The sequence below is a fragment of the Vicugna pacos genome, chromosome 20 (assembly GCF_048564905.1).
Source record: "Vicugna pacos chromosome 20, VicPac4, whole genome shotgun sequence".
In the NCBI taxonomy this organism is placed as follows: domain Eukaryota; kingdom Metazoa; phylum Chordata; class Mammalia; order Artiodactyla; family Camelidae; genus Vicugna; species Vicugna pacos.
This window is the reverse complement of record NC_133006.1, coordinates 29,153,950-29,172,268: the sequence shown is the minus strand read 5'-3', so window position 1 is coordinate 29,172,268 and position 18,319 is coordinate 29,153,950. Positions and strand designations below refer to the sequence as shown.

Genomic DNA, 18,319 nt, shown 5'->3' with positions numbered 1-18,319 from the left:
TGAATATATTTAGTGCTTTTCTTCCTTGTTGGAAATCTGATTTTCATATACCAGTAAGAAATGTGGGTAGGAAGCAAAGAGTTGACACAATGCAAGAATATGGGTTTATGGTAGTTTTGCTATTTATGTCAGTTCTGGGTCTTGGTATACATGAGTGATGTAATTGGAAGTATTTGTCTTTGCCTTGACTGGTCTCACCTCGTACCCAAGCAGTGTATATCACTATTATCCATTATGTTGGCTGGTCTGCATCTCTGGAGGTGAAGGATGATTTTTCAGTGATGGATGTTTTAATTCTTCGTCTGGTCTAATATTATAACTCTGCAGATTACGCCCTTTCTCAATCTGACATCTCCCACTGTCAGCAAATTCTTCCTGGTATTCAGATGAATGATTTCTCTCCTCCTCCTTTATTCTAACCCTTTGTGACAACAGACATAATTCTTCTAAATTTTTTTTCTTCACTCTTAGAAAAATATATACTAAATATTAAAAGTCATTCAATATAATAATAATATAAATATCTGTAGACTCTATAACCTTAATTTATCTCACTCTTTTCCCTGTAGTACTGAAGTCAAGTTAAATTGATTTTTTTCTTATCACAATTAGATGGGTCAGAAACTCATTTAAATTGTTAGAGGATAAGGATAAATTGCAAAATTACCTTAATGTCCTTAATGTTACCTTAATATCCTTAATATTACCTTAATAGTGTCAGTTATTTTCTTAATCTTTACACACTTTTCTTGTGAAACTTAAACTAGAAAACAGATAGTCTAGATCTTTGTTCCCTGGATAAATGAAATACATACATAAATCCTTGGATAGTTATTTAAACTATTTTTTTTTCAGTCATTTCATTCTCTTCATTCTTCTATGTATACGTTTTACTCATTCACTTATTCAACACATATTTCTGATCACTGGTAAGACATGATGCTAACAGTACATGTTAAGAATACAAAAGAGAAAGCCTAACTGCAGGGAAAAATCATGAGGATTGCATGAGCTACCAGGGGAAGCTGATTTTTATTTATCAATATTCAATTAGGTTTTAAATGATTTGTGCATATTTGCATTTTACATTCACATCCATATTCAATGTGTGGAGTATTTCACATTTTTGTTCACAACGTTTAACATGAGTAATCAGTAATTAATTTTTCCTTCAAATTCCTTCCTAAAAAAAGTCTTGTCAGTGTTGATAAGAAGTACCAAAGACGACTCAAAGTTTCGGGTTCACTGTCCACTCATTGTTCATGGGAATATCAGTCTTACTTTACCAGAATGGCAGCTGTATCCTCCCCATTCACTTGATCCTCCCCATTCACAGAGTTTACACACTGCTTTTCACTCCTTTGTGCTCTTTGCATCTCAATTCTCACCTTTCATCGAGATGTACTACCTTAGTGCATGCTATGGCTTTCTGCTTGTGTTAGGGTGGGCTACAGTTAAAAGTTAAACCTGAACCTTCAATGGTTTAACACAATAGAGGTTTAATTTTTGTTCACATCATATGTCCCCTATGGGCTGATTTAGGGGATGGAGGAAAGTGGTCATTCAGAGACCCAGGGTGACATCACTGGTCAGGGAGGCAGGGGAAGACAGAAATTGAAGGATCACATAGTCTTTTTACCACCTCAGCCTGAATTAATCATGTGGCCCCAGGACTAGGAGTCTGTTTCTTTCTTAATGTGTTCTATTTATTTACTTCCAAGTCTATATATATAGTATTTTTTAAATAAACAAATGCATTTATTTATTTATAACAATGTTCAGTGAACTACTTCCAACTCCCTAAGACCATTTTTACTTGGATATCTTTGTATCTTCAAACTGCAAATTTAGCTTTGTAATCTTTCTTCCTTAAACAAGCTCCTTCTGTGAATTTCTAACTTGATACCCAGTGCTCCCCGTTAACCAACTCAAAAACTCTTTAAATCCATTTCTTTACATCTCTCTACCTCATTCCGCATAGACTCAGGTTCTACTAGTGGCTGCCTTGGCATGATCGATTCTCCATCCTCATTCACCCTTCCCAGAGCTGGGGTCCAGTCTGGCCTCCTCCACAGTTCCCTGATGCTACTAAAACGGTTCCTTAGGGCCCCGATCAAATCTACATAAAACTACCAGAGCAGTCACTGTTGGGGTTTTGCTTACATTCACAAAAGTCTCGATCTTCTATCTTCTTATTAATACTGAAATCTGTGTTCTTTTTTCGAGGCTTTCTCCAGATTGTTCACTACCCTAATTTGGGCCTATTTCTCAATGTGTAGCCCCTAATTTCATCAAGTTGGTCAACTTTATATTTTACAAACACACTTGTCTCTTCTCCCTTTTCACTTCCTCATCTCCCTTCCACTTGTTTGAAGCCAAATCCATCCCTCCAAGCCCAGCCTAACAGTGGTCTTGGAGTCTTCCCTGCCCTCCATCAGTTCATTGATACTCTTCTGCTCCCAACTCCTCAAGTCCTTAATTAGTACAGAGTCAGCATCAGATTGCATGTTATTTGAATTCATTCATTCATTCAATTCATATTAATTGACTGGCTCTCTGTGAGAAAACATGCACCTTACTGCATAGGCAAGATATAAACAAAACAAAAAAACATTTCAGCTCTTACAGAGATTACAATGTAATTGGGCAGCAGACAATAAACAAATGATCACCCAAAATAAATATAAAATTGTAAATGATGACTGGAGCCATCCAGGAACGTTACAGGGTGATCTGAGAATTACTGGAAGAACTATTGAGAGATGTTACAGAGTATGGTGTCAAGTACACCGACCTTGGGCAGAGAGTTCTCGAGTTCAAATCCTGGCCTCACCACCTAGAATCTATAAGATCTTTTGCAAATTGCTTCACCTGTCCAGGCCCTCAGTTGTGTGGTGATGTCGTGGGAATGCTCATCACACCTACTTGGGCAGACTGCGTGGGTTAGCTTGCAGTTGTCCATTTCCAGCTCCATCTGATTCATTTCCACTATGGTTATGAAGGAAGCCATGTGCTCTGCAAACCTGCCCTGAGTGGGCCTTTGGGGTCATGTGACGGAGTTCTGGCTCTGGATGAAAGTCCGAAGGGATGTCTGATAAAGCTTTTGCTTTGCTGATTTGGAGAGGTGATAAACACATCTCTAAGAGGTTTAGAGTTTGATGGCTCAGGTTGGTCACTTTCCAGTGGAGTCTCCCAGGAAAATTTGTGACCTGTGGGGCCTGAACACACCTCTGTTCATCGCAGTGTGGAAACTCCTAACGTAGCCACTGTGAGAGACAGTGGGCTAAACCTGTGTGCTGGGTGCCTGTGGAGTCCTCTGTCTGCTCACAGGAGCTTTCCCTGTGCCAGTGCCAGGAGGGATGATACAGCACTTTCTGCTCAGGCTGAGCTGCTGGGCCCACGCAGGGCTTAGATGGAGGTGCCAAGGCTTGAGTGGCTGCTCCCTGACATTTCCTTTATATGCCAGTATGGAAAATTGGGAAAAGTACTCATAGTTCAAAGACATCATCATTAATGTCTTTAGGAGGGAACAAGAGAAATCCTTTGTGGCAGTCCCACCGCTGGCATGACACTAGCCAAATACTCGCAACTCTGGTGTGGCATCAGGCCATGGTATAAATTGCAGACATTAAGGAAGTTTCTGCCCTAGGTAAAGTGGGTTCAGGCCTTTACGTGCTCTCCTTGGCACTCTTGTCTCTTGTCACTCACCTTTTAGCTGACAGTGACCTCTGGCTGCCCAAACAACTCCATAGTCACCCAGCCTTGGCCTGCCCTGTTCAGCAGTGCCCAGTGCCCTCAAATCGACTTTGTAGTCAAGGTCCAGCCAAATAGGCTTTTTTGTTTTCAGTTTCTCTCATTACTTTGTTCTTGGCTAGCGTTAGTTAAACTAAATTATACGCAGGTACTCCTGGAGTTGTTGCTAAAAGCATCACAGATCCCAGTAATTCATTTGTAGGTTAATAGGAATCCTAATGAAAACCCTGAAGGAATCAAAGATTGGTTGCAAATAATACTCACCGAAGACCTGCTGTGAGTTAGCTACCGTGCACGGAGGCTTGGTGGGTATCTGTGAAGCTTCCCAACCTGATGATATGGGTATCAGTATTCCTTTAGTAAAGTTTATACATTTTTGTATAGCTAATTGGTGATGAAGCTGAGATTCAGAATTAGTTCCTTTAACTCCCAGTCTAGTGATGTATCCCCGTTGAGGGTAGAGTGTAGCCTAATGGTTAAGAGCATCAATCCGGAGCTGCACAGCTTGGTTTGATACTGGCTTTGCTGCTAATCAGCTGTGTGATCTTGGACAAATTATTTGATTCTCTGTGTCCCAGTTTCCTCAAACGTAAAAATAAAGATGATGATGGTGATAATAATAATAATAACAACAACAACAACAACAACTATGCCATCAATTGATTATGTGAAGATTAAGTGAGTTGGTATTTGTAAAGGACTCAGAGTAGTACATAGGTCCTAGTAAATGATTGTCAAAGTGTTAACAGTTATTACACTGGGCAGTGGGTTGTTAGTGACGGGGCATTTCAGGATCTCTAAAATGGCATCACATAGAAAACCCTCTACCTGATAAATCTCGTATCTGGATCATTGTGAGATACAAGAAGGTCTTGCTAATGGAAAATGTAGAATATTCTTCCAGGTAGACCCATTAAAGTAGAAGCGATAATTCAGTACATGTGGGACATTTTAGTTACACTGTTCAGTAAAGGCCAGGGCATAAAAGTATCACTTTAAAATAACCTTTTAGCAATTCACCTATGACTCCAACTGGTCACATATCAGCTTGTTTTCCACAAGTCTTTCAGAACCTTCCAAAGAAATGTAAGTGTCATTTTCTGAGGTAACTATCTTGGCTTGTTAAATTCACATTTGCATCCATGTAAAGTTTCCCAGACCCATCCTGTATCGCTAAATTACAGTTGCATTGATCTTAACGTACATCACTTTTATGGCATAGACATTTAATGTAGAGTATAAATATCTTGTCCTCCTAATGTGCTTTGCATGCAGTGATATAGAGGGACTTAAATGGAACTGGGAAAGCCTGCAGCATAATTCCAGGCATGCGGTGGATAGTCTACCCACTATACTTGGTGCAGATGTGATTTAGGCTGATACCAGATCTGACATTCTGCAGTAAATCAGCTGCTTCTATTAGCCTAAAAGGTGTTATCTCATCCACTGAAAATCATATCTGCACACATTAGGTCCTGAGGATATTAGTGAAGCCAAGCAGCGTTACAGAGAGGAAGCCCATGGTTTGCACCCCACATATTCATCAGTCAGCAGATTTGGGTTTAAGTCAATGCAGCAATCACTTATTCAAGTGCTTTGCCCTGGAAATTCTAGTTGTATTAACAGAATTGTAGAAATAACAACACTTTAGCCCATTAATTGTTATCATTAGAAGAGCAATGGAAATAAGGATGAAAGTGCACATGGGGAGTTGTCATACTCAACCGCAAAATACTGGCTAGCTCCATCTTAATTAGACAGTGCAGCAACCTACTATTTAAGGAAAAATTAGAGCACTTTACATACATTGTCTCATTTAATATCTGCCTAATACAGCAGAGTAGGTATTTTCATGCCTTTTAGATAAGCAAATGAATGCTCAGAGAGTTAACTGGCAAGAGGTTAAAGAGACGACACATCACTGAGCTCAAATTCAAATTCACATACGTTCTAAACCCTCAGTGCTATTGAATTTTTGTTAAGACTTCAACCTATGCTTCGTACTATGGTGGAGACTATTTTATTCATTTCATTTTCTCACTTTGTCACCTCTTTGGTCCTATGACAGTCAGGAGAAGAAGTTATTAATATCCTTATTTTTCCAATTGAGTAGACTGATGCTTAGAGAAGTTCAGTGGTTTGGCTAGATCCAAAATTTAGTAAAAATAGGAGCTAGGGTTTTAATCCAATTCTAAGTCCAAAGATAGTGCTGTTTCACGGAAAAGAAAGTCACTATTAAATTTGTGAGATAGTCAAAGTTTGTGTTTGCTACCACTCATTCTTTGTGGGTCCAATCTCAAATCCTGTTCAGTGGTCCCACATTCAGTGGCTAATTGGAGTTTCATTAAATAAGCTAACCCAATAATTATTCTATGCTGTTATAATTAATGAGTATCAATAGGAATGTATAGCTGCTGGTAAGGTTTCAGCCACCCAGAGTTATTTGGAACTGGAGATTCTCTTTGCTCCACCTCAAAAGAGTATGGAAATACCCTGCCTGATTCTCAGAATTGACCACAGTAATCCCCCCATAACTAGACACCCTGTTTGCAGACAAAGTCTTCCCCAGCCTCCAATACCTCCATTCTCATCGCTGTAGGTTCTCATCTTGTATTGAGGTCTTATCACATGTCGTCTGCCTCATCCCTTAGGCACACACACACACACACACACCCCTTTGCCTAAATTAGTGTTGCAGCCTTCTGCCAGTTATTCCATTTCTTTTGTCTGAATGTTGGACCTTCCGTGTTCTGGAATGCTCTATACCAGTGCCAATGAATGAAGTAGTAGCAGGTAGCTGAACCTTGCTACCTGGTGCATGAGTTTTCTAGTCTGTATAACAAATTACTGGAAATTTAGCAGCTTAAAACTATACATATATTTTTTTTATTTAGCTCAGACTTTTGGGAAATCAGAAGTCTCCACTTCAGGGTCTTACCAGGTTGCCACCTAGGTATTGGCCAGACCTGTGTCCTCATCAGAGGCTCAACCAGGGACGATCCATTCCTAAGCCATACCAGGTGGTTGGCAGAATTCATCTCCTTGCAGCTTTAGGGCTGAGATATAGTTTTCTTACAGGCTGTCTTGGCTGGGGGCAACTCTGAGCTCTTAGAGGTTATCTTCAGTTCTTCGCCATGTGACCCTCCCAGGATGCCCTCTCTCAACATGACGGCTGGCTTCAAAGCCAGTAAGTGGAAGTCTTTTGCTGCAGTCTGTTTAGGCAAAGTCTTATATAATGTAATGTAATCATGGGAATGGTATCCTGTCACTGCTGCCATAGTCTGTTGGTTAGAAGCAAGTCACAGGTTCTGACAGGATTCAGGGGGAGAGGATTATTCAAGGGCATGACTCACTGGTGAGAGTCAATTAGAGTGTGTTGACCACATCTGGTAACAATTTTCCTTAATGCCAAAGGCCATTCATGTGGATTTCTGCGACCTGTTACTCTGACATCTTGATTTCCCATCTCTGCCCATTTGATGGCTGAGTTGGACTGAAGTACAGCTCGGACAGTCTGCTGGAATAGGGCAGTGACCTCTAAGCAGAGCTAAGCATCACTGAATTAATCAGAAATATGATGCCAGTAAACTGAAATTTTCATGTGTGACTTTTATATAACAATTGCAATATAATTAGAACAACCTCTAATGAAAAATTTTGAAAGCTTTTCATCTGTCCAGACCTGATGATGTCAAATAACTTTTCAATGTGCAAGTAAGAGTTGGAAGTGGTAATTCTACATGCCCTGGGACCAGCCACTTAACTGGTACCTGGAATCAAGTGAAATTCTGAAACCAAACACTTGGCTTGCCAAGATTTGTCATGAATAAGTGATTTCTTTATTATGAGTTTTAAGCTATTTTGTGGCTCTTTCAGACATTTGTCTACTGCACAAAATCGTAGTTCTAGGGCAACTCCTAATAAAATTTTATTTTCTACGAGTTTTACGTAACGATTTCCTTATTTTGAAGATGAAATATTTTTCAGTAGAAAATTAGTTTTTTCCAGTCCTTTAAATAATGTTTAATAAAGACTTAAAGATACTGCTTTCAAGGTGTACCCAATTTTTACCCTGACTAGGATGTCCATAAGTCTCCATAGGGCCATGCCTGGCAGAAACTACTTTCCCTACTTGTTTCTTACCACCAACTGCTTGCCGAAGTTGCCACATGTTGGTGCTCATACCCCTTTGGTCCTCTGGGTGTCTGCTTGTGTGTTTGTCCCCTTAGCTTGCCTCACTCCACGTGTAGGTTTAGTCCCTGGGGTCGAGCCCCATGCTCTTATTCTACATCAAGCTGCACTTGGAGCTACGATGGAGCTGGGCACCAGGCCGTGCATGGCATTTTATAGTGCTTCATAATTTATAAACAGATAGCATCCTTTATCTCTCTTGATCCCCACAAATAACTCTGGTGAGGGGTGTATTGCCAGTCTTTGCGTATTTCATAATTGAGGATGGCTTTATTGAGAATGGGGGAAGGGAGATAATGTGGTTTGTAATTGGTTCTTGTTTCTTTTTTACAATTAAAAAATTTTTTTGTATATATATTTTTTATTGAAGTATAGTCAGTTTACAGTGTTGTATCAATTTCTGATGTACAGCATAATGCCTCAGTCATACATGAACATACATATATTAATTTTCATCTTTTTTCACCACAAGTTACTACAGATACTGAATATAGTTCCCTGTGCTATACAGTATGAACTTGTTTATTTTATAGATATTAGTTAGTATCTGTAAATCTTGAACTCTCTTTTTATCCCTTACCACTTCCAATTTTATTTTTTAATTTATTGTAGTACAGTCAGTTTACAATGGGGTGTCAATTTTTGGTGTACAGCATAATATTACAGTAATACATATAGATGCATATATTTGTTTTCATTTTTTCCTTCATTATAGGGGTTCTTGTGTTTCTTTTTGGAGCAGCAGAGAGGCCTAGAACTTGCAACCCTGTAGTTTAACTTTTCTGTGATAGTAACCTGGCCCCAGTCCTTCATGGTATCCATAAGTCTTGCCACAGGTTGAGGGACAGACACTTGAATAGACAACATCTCGACCCCATCTACTAACGCTGATCCTTATTTAGCACGATCAGTGATCAATGCAATTGGTTTTTTATTTACACATGACCTAAAAGGTAAGAGAAATTACCATAAAAAAATTACTTTGAGTGAATTAAAAAATGTGTAAGTGCCAAGTTTAAAATCTCATTTACTCTGCCACAGTAGCAAATTGGAGGCTGGAAATGCAGCTAAAACTGATAAAAGATAGAGGTAGACATGAAATGGCAAAAATATAGCTCAGCGGAAGCAAGTTATTGGCAGAGAGGAAGCTAAGCAAATTCTACTTGCCCAGACCTGTCAGAAGTACTTTTTCCTGCGAGATGTGATAGGATGTGAGTCACACAGAATGGATGAGTTAGTGCCTTCAGACCTGGAAAGTCTCCTCTCTCTCTCCCTCTCCCTCCCTCCGTGTCTCTGTGTCTCTGTCTCTCTCACAGTCATTTCCATACTAAGATTTTATACAGCATATTCACTGTCAGAGCGAAGATGCAAGTTCCCTTAGACCTGAGTATCTGTTAATTCCTCTCTTTAGCAGGATTCATGTGCAGGCATTATGTGGTTATTTTCTGTGTGTTATGCTCTGTGGCAGGCGCTGCTAGGTGTAGAAACTTCAATAAGAAACTATCCTGGTTCTTGGAGTGTTTAATTCAATTTAACCAAAAGGGAATGGCTAACATGATGGCCAAACGTTTAGGTTCTAAGGTAGTCTCTAAATTCAGTTTGTAAGTTAAGAGCTCAAAACAAACAACATGCATCTACACTCCATACAGCTGATTTTCTAAATTCTGTGGCCTCATTGGTGAGTTTTTCTGCCTTATGCATAAAAATCTTGCCTGTACTACCTTGTCTGACACCATTCTTTCCTGTTTCCCCTGTTTGTCCCTTTCATAATCTGCTCCACTTTTATTTACCCATCAGATGTTGGTATCTCCTTGGGTTTCCGCTTAGCAACTCTGTCTTTTCAATTCCTTGCACTCCCGTGGCAGCCTTTCCATTGTTTACTGCGTCCAGGTGCTACCTGGGTGCTGACGACTGCAAATCAGTATCTGTGTTCCAGGCTTCTTTCTTTAACTCTCTACTCTTCTTTCTTTTTCTTTTTTGGCTGCCTACTATTAATTACCAACAGGATATCCCACAGGAAAATCCATCATATTCGAAACCAAAATTCTGGTATTTCTCCCTAGACCGGCTCTTGCTCTTATATTCTGTGTATACCAAAAATCTGGACATAATTACAAACGTCTCCCTTTCTGCCAATACCTCATCTCTCACATCCATTTGGTTACAGGATATTACAGGTTCTCTTTACTTAACATGTCTCACCCTGTCAACTGTTCTCCGATCCCAGCCCGACTGCCCTAGTTTAGGTCTTCATCATCTCTCTTGTGGCCTATTTAGAGGATTTCCTCACTGTTCTTTCTTGCGGTGGTTTCTCCAAGTCTATCTTCCACATTGTTGGTAGTTGAGTTTTTTTTTTTTAATGAAAATTATATTATTTTACTTCCAAGCTTCAAATTTACTGGCTATAGAATAAATCAGGATCATCTATGTATGCCATCCAAGGTCTTCTGTGATTTGGTCTTTGTCTACTCGCCCAACTCATCTTCTGTTTTCTTCTGTGTTCAAACTCTGCTTCCATTTTAGATCCCTGGGCGCCCCTTGCTGCTTCAGGTTGTCCTGCTTTTGCATTTATTATCCCAGCCTCCAAGGCTTTCCGCCCCCTCTGCCATCTGTCTGGTGAGTCTCTACCGATCCTTTAGGACAGGACCCGTATCAAGCATGATCTGTTCTGTGAAGAACTCACTCTGTTTTCTCCACACTCTGCATTTCTTCTGTTGTGCTGCTGTAATATCTCATTTGTTGCGCCATGTCAGCCTGTTAATACAATTGTCTGTTTACATGAGCACCTTCTTTAATCTGTTTCTTGAGCTAATAAAATAAATATCGGTGATTTCTAACTTCAGCACTGATCGCAAGTCTGTGTGATGCAGGGTAGGTGAAGGAATCAAAGTAGGAGAGGGCAGAGGAAATATTTTATCAAAATGTTCTAACATTTTAATCAAACTTTTAAGTTAAATGTGATATTTTGGGATCTAGTCCAGTGGAGTTTGCCAATAGAAAGTAGTATCGGTAAGATTTTGTTGCAGTGTTCACTGTGGGAGATGGACAGGCATCATATATACAGACCTTTCTTTTTCTCTTCTTCCCTCCTTTCTCCTCTCTTCTTCCTTCCCTTCCTCTTTGCTGTGTTTCTTCCTTACCTTGCTTCTCTCATTTCCTTTTTCTCTCTCTCTGTCACTCATTTTCTAAGCTCACATTGAATTATTACTTCAGTATTTGCCAGATACTAAACACTGTGCCTTCGTCATAATTACACAGTTATTGGATAAGTCCAAGTACATGTGAAAGAAAAAGAGTTTATGCTGACATTTTGTTTTCCTTATTGAATTACAGATAGACATATGTGAACGTATCCTAACAGGAAAGCAGTGGTTCAGTAAGTTAGTTATTTAGGGCAGCAGTGTTGCAGCCAAGATGAATTGAGGTAAACAATACAGCTCCCCTTATGCCTCAATCCCCTTCTGCTTCTGTGTTGACTGTACTTCTGAAGCCTGGTCTTCAAATTTTATCCTGGCATTTTCTCAGTCTACCAGGAAAATGCCTTTCTTTGTCCATTTGCATGTTTAGTCTTGAGAATTGTAGCATTTAATCTGGTGTCATAAATTCTGATATACTGGGAATTCTAAAGGAAGTGATGACTGAAGCACCCTACTGGCCTTTGTGTAAGATGTGCATGTTCCTGTAGGTGAGGTCTTCATCTGGGTCTCTGATGCCATAGAACATGTATCATTCCATGTGTCGCCATCACAGGCAGGCACTGAAGTGTCCTTCCTGAAGCAGTTTCCAATTCTGTTATGAATCTCTGGAAAATCCCAATCTTAGGTGCATCTTTTCAGGATAGGGAAAAGAAGCCCCTTCATGTTTTTGGTTGCAACCAGAAAAAATTATACTTATGACAGGTGGCCATAGGTGAGTCCTGTTCTATACAAAAGGTAATGTAACACCAGCAAGTAAGTGGTAAGGAAAGAAGGCACCCGATTGTCAATTGTCTCCTGGTAGTGTAACACACTTGCAGAGTATCTCAGGAAAGCCTTCAGTTTTGCATCCGTCGACTGTGACTCCTGTCTGAAATATGCATTTTCCCTTTCATCTTCCTCTTCTATTGAAAATGCTGGGGTTAAAAAAAAGAGGCTTATCCTATGGGAGGAACTGCATTTGCTTGTTGACTCTCTGATACTGACTTTCTCTGGCTCTTACTAGTAAAACATGAAATGCAGTTGTTCCTAAGTGCTGACACATTCGTGTATTGCATGCTCAACGTAGGAATATTAAAACATGTATTTTAGATTTAGTTCCTTTATTTAGAAATGTTTTACCTAAAACTTCACTGTGGAGAGCTTATTAGGACTCATCAGCCAATAAACATGCTCTCCTATTGATTGCTTTTTACTTACTCCTTTATTCCTTGTTTATATTGATAGCTATTATATGGCAGCAACTGTGCTGGGTCCAAAGGTAGAACCAAACCAAACCAGAAAAAGCATCTTCCCTCATGGACCTGACAGTCTAGTGAAAGAGACATGCAATCAAATATTTCATAAACAAATATAAAGCCATGATCTCTATTGGGAGGCATCCCTGGATCAAAGAGATGTGTATGAGAAGGGTTTCCACCTGGTCAAGAAGATCAAGATGGTGTCTCCAAAGAAGTGAATTTTGAGCTGAAGAGAGTCAAGGAAGAGAAGAGTTAACTAGGTGGTCAGGGAGGGACAAGAATTTTAGGCATAAGAAACAGAACTTGTTCAATTTCAAAAGCTCGTTTCTAGTGTAACATGGAAGCAACATCTGCGTTTGTTAGTCCTACATTTTTTTAAATTGAGAAATAATTGACATAAATTGTATTAGTTTTAGGTGTACAATGTGATGAGATATATACATAATATATTGCAAAGTGATCAGCATGTTTAGTTATCCATCACCACACATAGTTACAGTTTTTTTTCTTGTAGTGAGAACTTTTAAGATCCACTCTCTCAATGACACTCAAATATACAATACAGTATTGATTACTGTAGTCACCATGCTGTGTAGTATATCCCCAAGAAGTTAGTCCTACAGTTAAATCTTAGTTTCTATTCCACCTGACTGAGTGGCCTTGGAAAAGTTTTCTTTTCTTTTTTTTTTCCAGCCAAAGATAAAATGTACCTCTGTGGCTTGTTTTAAGGATTATAATCTAAAATTACTAATTAAAAAATTAAAAATTATTTACTTAATTACTAAAATTTTTGTTTTATTGCTTTGTCTTCTTTCCTGCTTTGTTCAGACCAGCTTTTTTGAAGATAAGCCCCTACCATTGGCCATTAGGGAAAGAGGGGGCTAAGAAATCAAGAAGTGTGCATTCTGCTATAGGGTATTGAAGAAAGATTTTAAACACAAGCCTTTTGATTTCTCAATACGTTTTGTTCTATTCATTTATGGTCATCTTTTTCTTTTCTATAGTACTAAGGAGGGTTAAACCCAGTTACTGCTCAAAAACGTGAATTATCTTGTTGATTGTTATTGTTGTCCTTTAAAAATGCAAGGTAGTGACCGATTGGTTGTATTAATTATTCCAATCCTCCCTTCTCTGTTATGATGCCTGTGGTCACATGACTTTGCAGCTTTCCTCACTAACCGGGTAGAGTCTCTTGCCCTGTTTCTTGGATCTGAGCTGAACTTGAAACTTGGCTTTGGCTAATGAGATGTCAGCAAAGACAGCTGAGGCTGGAGGAAGCCTTTGTGTGTTTCTGCTTGCCTTTGCTCTTCTGCCATGAGAATGTGCCGGGGCTAGCCTCTTGGAAGGTAAGATAGGTGGAGGAAAGTCAGATCATTCCAGTTGTCCTAGGGCTTGCCGTCTTCATCAGCAACAGCTGGGTGAACCCGGGCTGGAACTGTTCAGCCAAGCCCGGCTGAGCCAGCCAGAGTCACTGACCTGGAGACTTAGGGAACAAAACAGATGCTGTTGTTTTAAGCTGCTGCGTCTTGGGGTGGTTTATTATGCAGCACTATTGTGTCAGTAGAAAACTGATACGAGAGGAAATTCTTAGTTATAACTTTATTATCTCTTCATGATTTTCTTCAGTGATCTGTATTTGATTTTCCAATGGAAGCCAGTAAGAAAATTGCAAAATAGATATTTGGCTATGAGTAACCTTTCAGGAGACTTTATCTTCTGTGAAGCTGTAGTTAGACACTGGAAGTTTAAGGGGGAAAAACAACTTCCCCCTTTTTCCTATCAATATAATAAAATATTTTCTATAAATATTAAAAAAGATAAAATATAATAAAATAAAATTTATTTTTGTCCCAATATAATTTGTTTTATCTATGAAGAGATTCAGATCACTCTATGACTATGGTCTAGAAATGAAAATGCCCTGTGAAGAGAGCGTGACTATTTGCTTTATTATGAGAGGTACACAAAGCCGTGCTGGGTTGAAGTTTTATCGTATAGAAACTCATGTTAATTTTACCAGTTGTAAAGAAAGTTTCTCCTGTCCCTACTCTTTGGAAATGTGCCTGCCTTCTTAGGCATGGAAATGTGACTGCAGTGCCAAGTTTGACAGCTGATTCTGGATAACCACTTAACTCCACATCCGTGAGAGGAAGTGACTCTAAGAGCAAACACATGGGAATCCTTGAGTTATATAAGTTAGGGTGTTGTGCCCAAGCAGCAGAGTCACACACTGTGTGCGTGTTATGTATATTTTTGATTAGTTTATATTAAAGGAAGCGGTGAGGTTATTAAGAGAACTTTAGGTTTAATTTGGATTGTTTTTCCCAGCTATTCACAAGTATCTTGCCTTCTCCTTGCCAAAAGTCCAGAAGATGGGAAAACTGCCTAATCAGTCATGGGGGGAAGGTTGCAGAATGGGAATAGAGTGGAAGGAGGTCGTGGGGCATGTGAGAGGTCCTGGCCACCTCTGAGGGCTGCTTTATTTGAACACAGCTCATACTGTGCAGATCATGACAATTGACTACATAAAGGTAGCCCGTTTTTAAGAAGATTAGTTCCTCCTATCCAGTACACCATCTTTATGGATATACAGCTATTTACAGTGTCATCAAGTAGTCAGAGATTTACTTTCATCTTTAGGTGATGTTGAAATGATTATTTCATAGACTATCCATATAATGGAGTATTATACAACATTAAAAATGATACCTTTAAAGAAAACTTTAATGGTTTGGAAAAATGTTTTATAATTAAGAAGCAAAAGGCCAGTTTTAAAACTGCACATGTGGAATAGTCATAATTATATGCATGCACATTTATCTACTTGTAACATATCCAAAGGAAGTATACCAGTACATGGTGGATTTATGATGGTTTTAATAACCTCCTTCACACTCTTTTTGATTTTCCCACTTTAAAAAATGATTTCATGAGAATTTATGATTAGAGAAATTAACATATTAATTAAAATATACTGGTTTAGGAGAACCTTGAGGACAAGTGTGTCTTACTTTTTTCCAAATTCGAACAACTGGCACCTAATGCTTAGAAGGTTGTAGGGGGAAAAACATACTTGATGAATACAAAGGAGACCTCAGACAAGGGTTCAGTAGGTTAAATAGGGACTCAATTAATAAACCAGAATGCCAAGGCTGTTTCAAGATGCAGTTACACTAAAGCAGAGATTCTGTTTCCTTAATAGTTACTACCATCCTTATCCTAGAATACCAGGAGCTACCTGAAATCTAGGAGCCATTTTTTCATCACTTGACAACCTTTGGATTGTTTCTTAATTGCTTTATGTTTTGTTTTTTTCTATAGTTATACAAATATAATTATTTCTGAAGGAAGTCTTTCCCTAGAGTAACACTGTTCTAATGGGTATATGATATAAGAGAAACTATGAATGACAAAGAAAATAAAGGGAGCATGTTTTTCCTATTTTGGTGAAAACTTCATTCCTTTCCTCCAGGAAATCGTCCATGATTACTGCAACTACTATTCTGTTTAACTACCTTCATTGCCTACTCTCTTACAGACAAATACTATGCCAAATGCATACTTGGTTTTCTACTTATTCCTTTTGGTACTGTTCTCCACAGTAATCGTTGCATAGAATTTTTCTTTTGCACTATAAAGGGAAAGCTCTGTGATGGCCAAACATGCATGTGATTGCTAACTGTGTGTTGGACACTTTTCTAAGCCTTCTGCATATGTTGGCTTGCTCATCCTCTCAATAGCCATGGGAAGAAGGTGACCCTTGTTAATCTACCATTTTACAGATGAGAAAACTGGGTAGAGAAGTTAAAGACCTTGCCCTAGGTTACATAGCTCATAAAGAGCAGAGTATTGCTGCTCTGATAACACTTTCCTGTTCCCCATCACAAGGATATAGTGCCTCTTCAGTGATATTAGCAAGTGCTTAGTCAATGTGTGCCAATTGCTTAAAAGGAAGTCCCAGATATTTTTATGATTCCAAAACCACCATAGACTGAAAATGGAGAAGAGTAATCATACCTGACAAGTGTGATTACAAAAGTTTGGGAACTTGATCTGACTTGAAATAAGTCCCAAGCAAGTGAGATTTTAGTTATGTTTTTGAATTACTCAAGGGAACACCAGCAGTTGTACCTTTGGGATGAGTGTCTGTATGTGGACACATTAAAACACCTTCTTGTGCTGTTGGGAGAGGTACACATTTCCATTTTCTTAATTCTGCCTTTAGTTTTGGTTCCTGTTTTGTATAGACATCCAGTTTCTAATGCATGTTTAAAAAAACAAACACACACAACCTCTATACCTGTTTAAATCAGGAGGTGAGTTAATGGGATAGGAAGGCTTGAAAACAATACATCGAGTGCAGAGAGTTTGCCCCATCTGGGCAGCTCCCAGGAGCAAAGCAGTCAGTCTGCGTGGACAGTCAGGCCCTATGGAGTCAAATAATCCTGCAGGATGGAACGTGATCTGAGAAGGCCGGGCCTCAGTCCTTTCAGCTGTGCCCCGACTCACATGTGTGCTCTGGGTCGAATCACGTTCCTTCTTTCGGCTTGAGTTTTCTTATCTGTCATTTGGGGAATAAATAACCGGCCTTTCCTTGGAAAGCCTGTTGAAACCATTCCCTGAAAGGTGTTGGTTGTCCCCGTTGTTAGTCATATTGCAGTATCACGGTTACAGGCCAGCCTCGGGCTCAGAATGGAAAAAATGAGCCGACCTTGCCTGACGTGACTGGAGCGCTCTGAGCCTGTCCGCTTTCTTTTCTCTCTGACCCTGATGGCCTCGTGCTACCCGATGAGGCTCAGCCTTTTGACAGCTGGCCCAGGGTCATCGGGTTCAGAGCAAAAGTGGGCCCTGTGGACACAACACTTTGAGGGCTCTCTGAGTGATCCAGCTGGGGCAGGTCCAACTGTTTTTGTGCCAAATGGAAAAAGAAGCCTGCGCTCGCTTGTCCTTGGGAAGCACCGTGCAGGGGGAGCAGTTTTCCCTTTCTCCCAAACTCACGTTTAGTCCGAGCTGCTGCCTTTATATTCTTGATTACCAACCACTAACCACGAACATTTCCACGGCCCGCGTGCTCTGCCTCTTGGCTTTGAACTCTTCAGCTATGACGGAAACTTTATATTTTTATGTCTGCTTGGCTGGAATCTCCTCTGGGAGAGAAAGCAGTAATTGCCTTTTGGGTGATTTCGCCTCCACTCATTCTTGATCCCATTCAGAGAGGGGTTTTGATAAAACCTAAAGAATCAAACCTGCATCCTGGGCTGCATCAACATTAGAAGAGTGGACTTGAGTGGCAGCAGCCTGTTTATAATCTCCTGGGCCCATTTCTGTTTTCATTTTCCTGAAGATTGAAGGGGATGTAGGGCAGAAAACAACAGCAGGATAATTCTGTAATCCCCTCGGCTCCCACACGTGTTCCTCACTAGCATGCGTTCAGAGACGTGTGTGAGGGTCTCCCGTCCTGAGACCCACGAGTAGACAAAGAGGATCCCACAGTCTGTTGCCTATCCCTGGGGAACTAAAAACAAATGCATAGGCTATAATATTCCCGAAGATTAAGTTATTTGAAAGGCATTTTATTTTATAATCATGCAAATACATCTGTTCTTGTTTTTCAGGCTGGTAACCAGATCTCAGACGGCCAGTAAATAATCTCTCTCTCTTTCTTCTTTGCTCCTCTACCCTGTGCTCCTTCCTCTTTGGTCTTTGATGCTGATGATGGGATAGGGGTCATCAGGCACTGAGAAACCACAATTGCTGAGGGTCATTTTTCATTTATTATTTCTTCGGAGGCTTTTGCTTTTCTCGACTTTACGTGGTTCCTTAACCCAGGGAAGGGGAGGGAGAGAGGTTGATGAGGAGGTCAGTCTATTGTGTTGCCTCTGGATTCTGTGTATTTGCTCTTCCTAAGTCTGTTTACACTCTGAATCACTTGACATGCTG

The 18,319-nt window shown here is 39.8% G+C and overlaps 1 protein-coding gene and 1 long non-coding RNA gene across 3 annotated transcripts in view; one reads left to right on the top strand and one right to left on the bottom strand.

Moving 5' to 3' along the window:
* Nucleotides 1–18,319, top strand: part of LOC116284472 (uncharacterized) — a 943,500-nt gene that overhangs the window by 551,164 nt on the left and 374,017 nt on the right. The window lies entirely within an intron of this gene.
* LOC140687623 (uncharacterized) lies at nt 101–6,432 on the bottom strand. 2 transcript variants are annotated; one of them, XR_012062018.1, is made up of 2 exons: nt 6,333–6,432; nt 101–466 (listed from the first exon to the last, which is right to left on the bottom strand). It is a non-coding gene; the product is annotated as an uncharacterized lncRNA (long non-coding RNA). The 2 variants fall into 2 exon arrangements; XR_012062017.1 differs by having other exon boundaries at nt 101–421.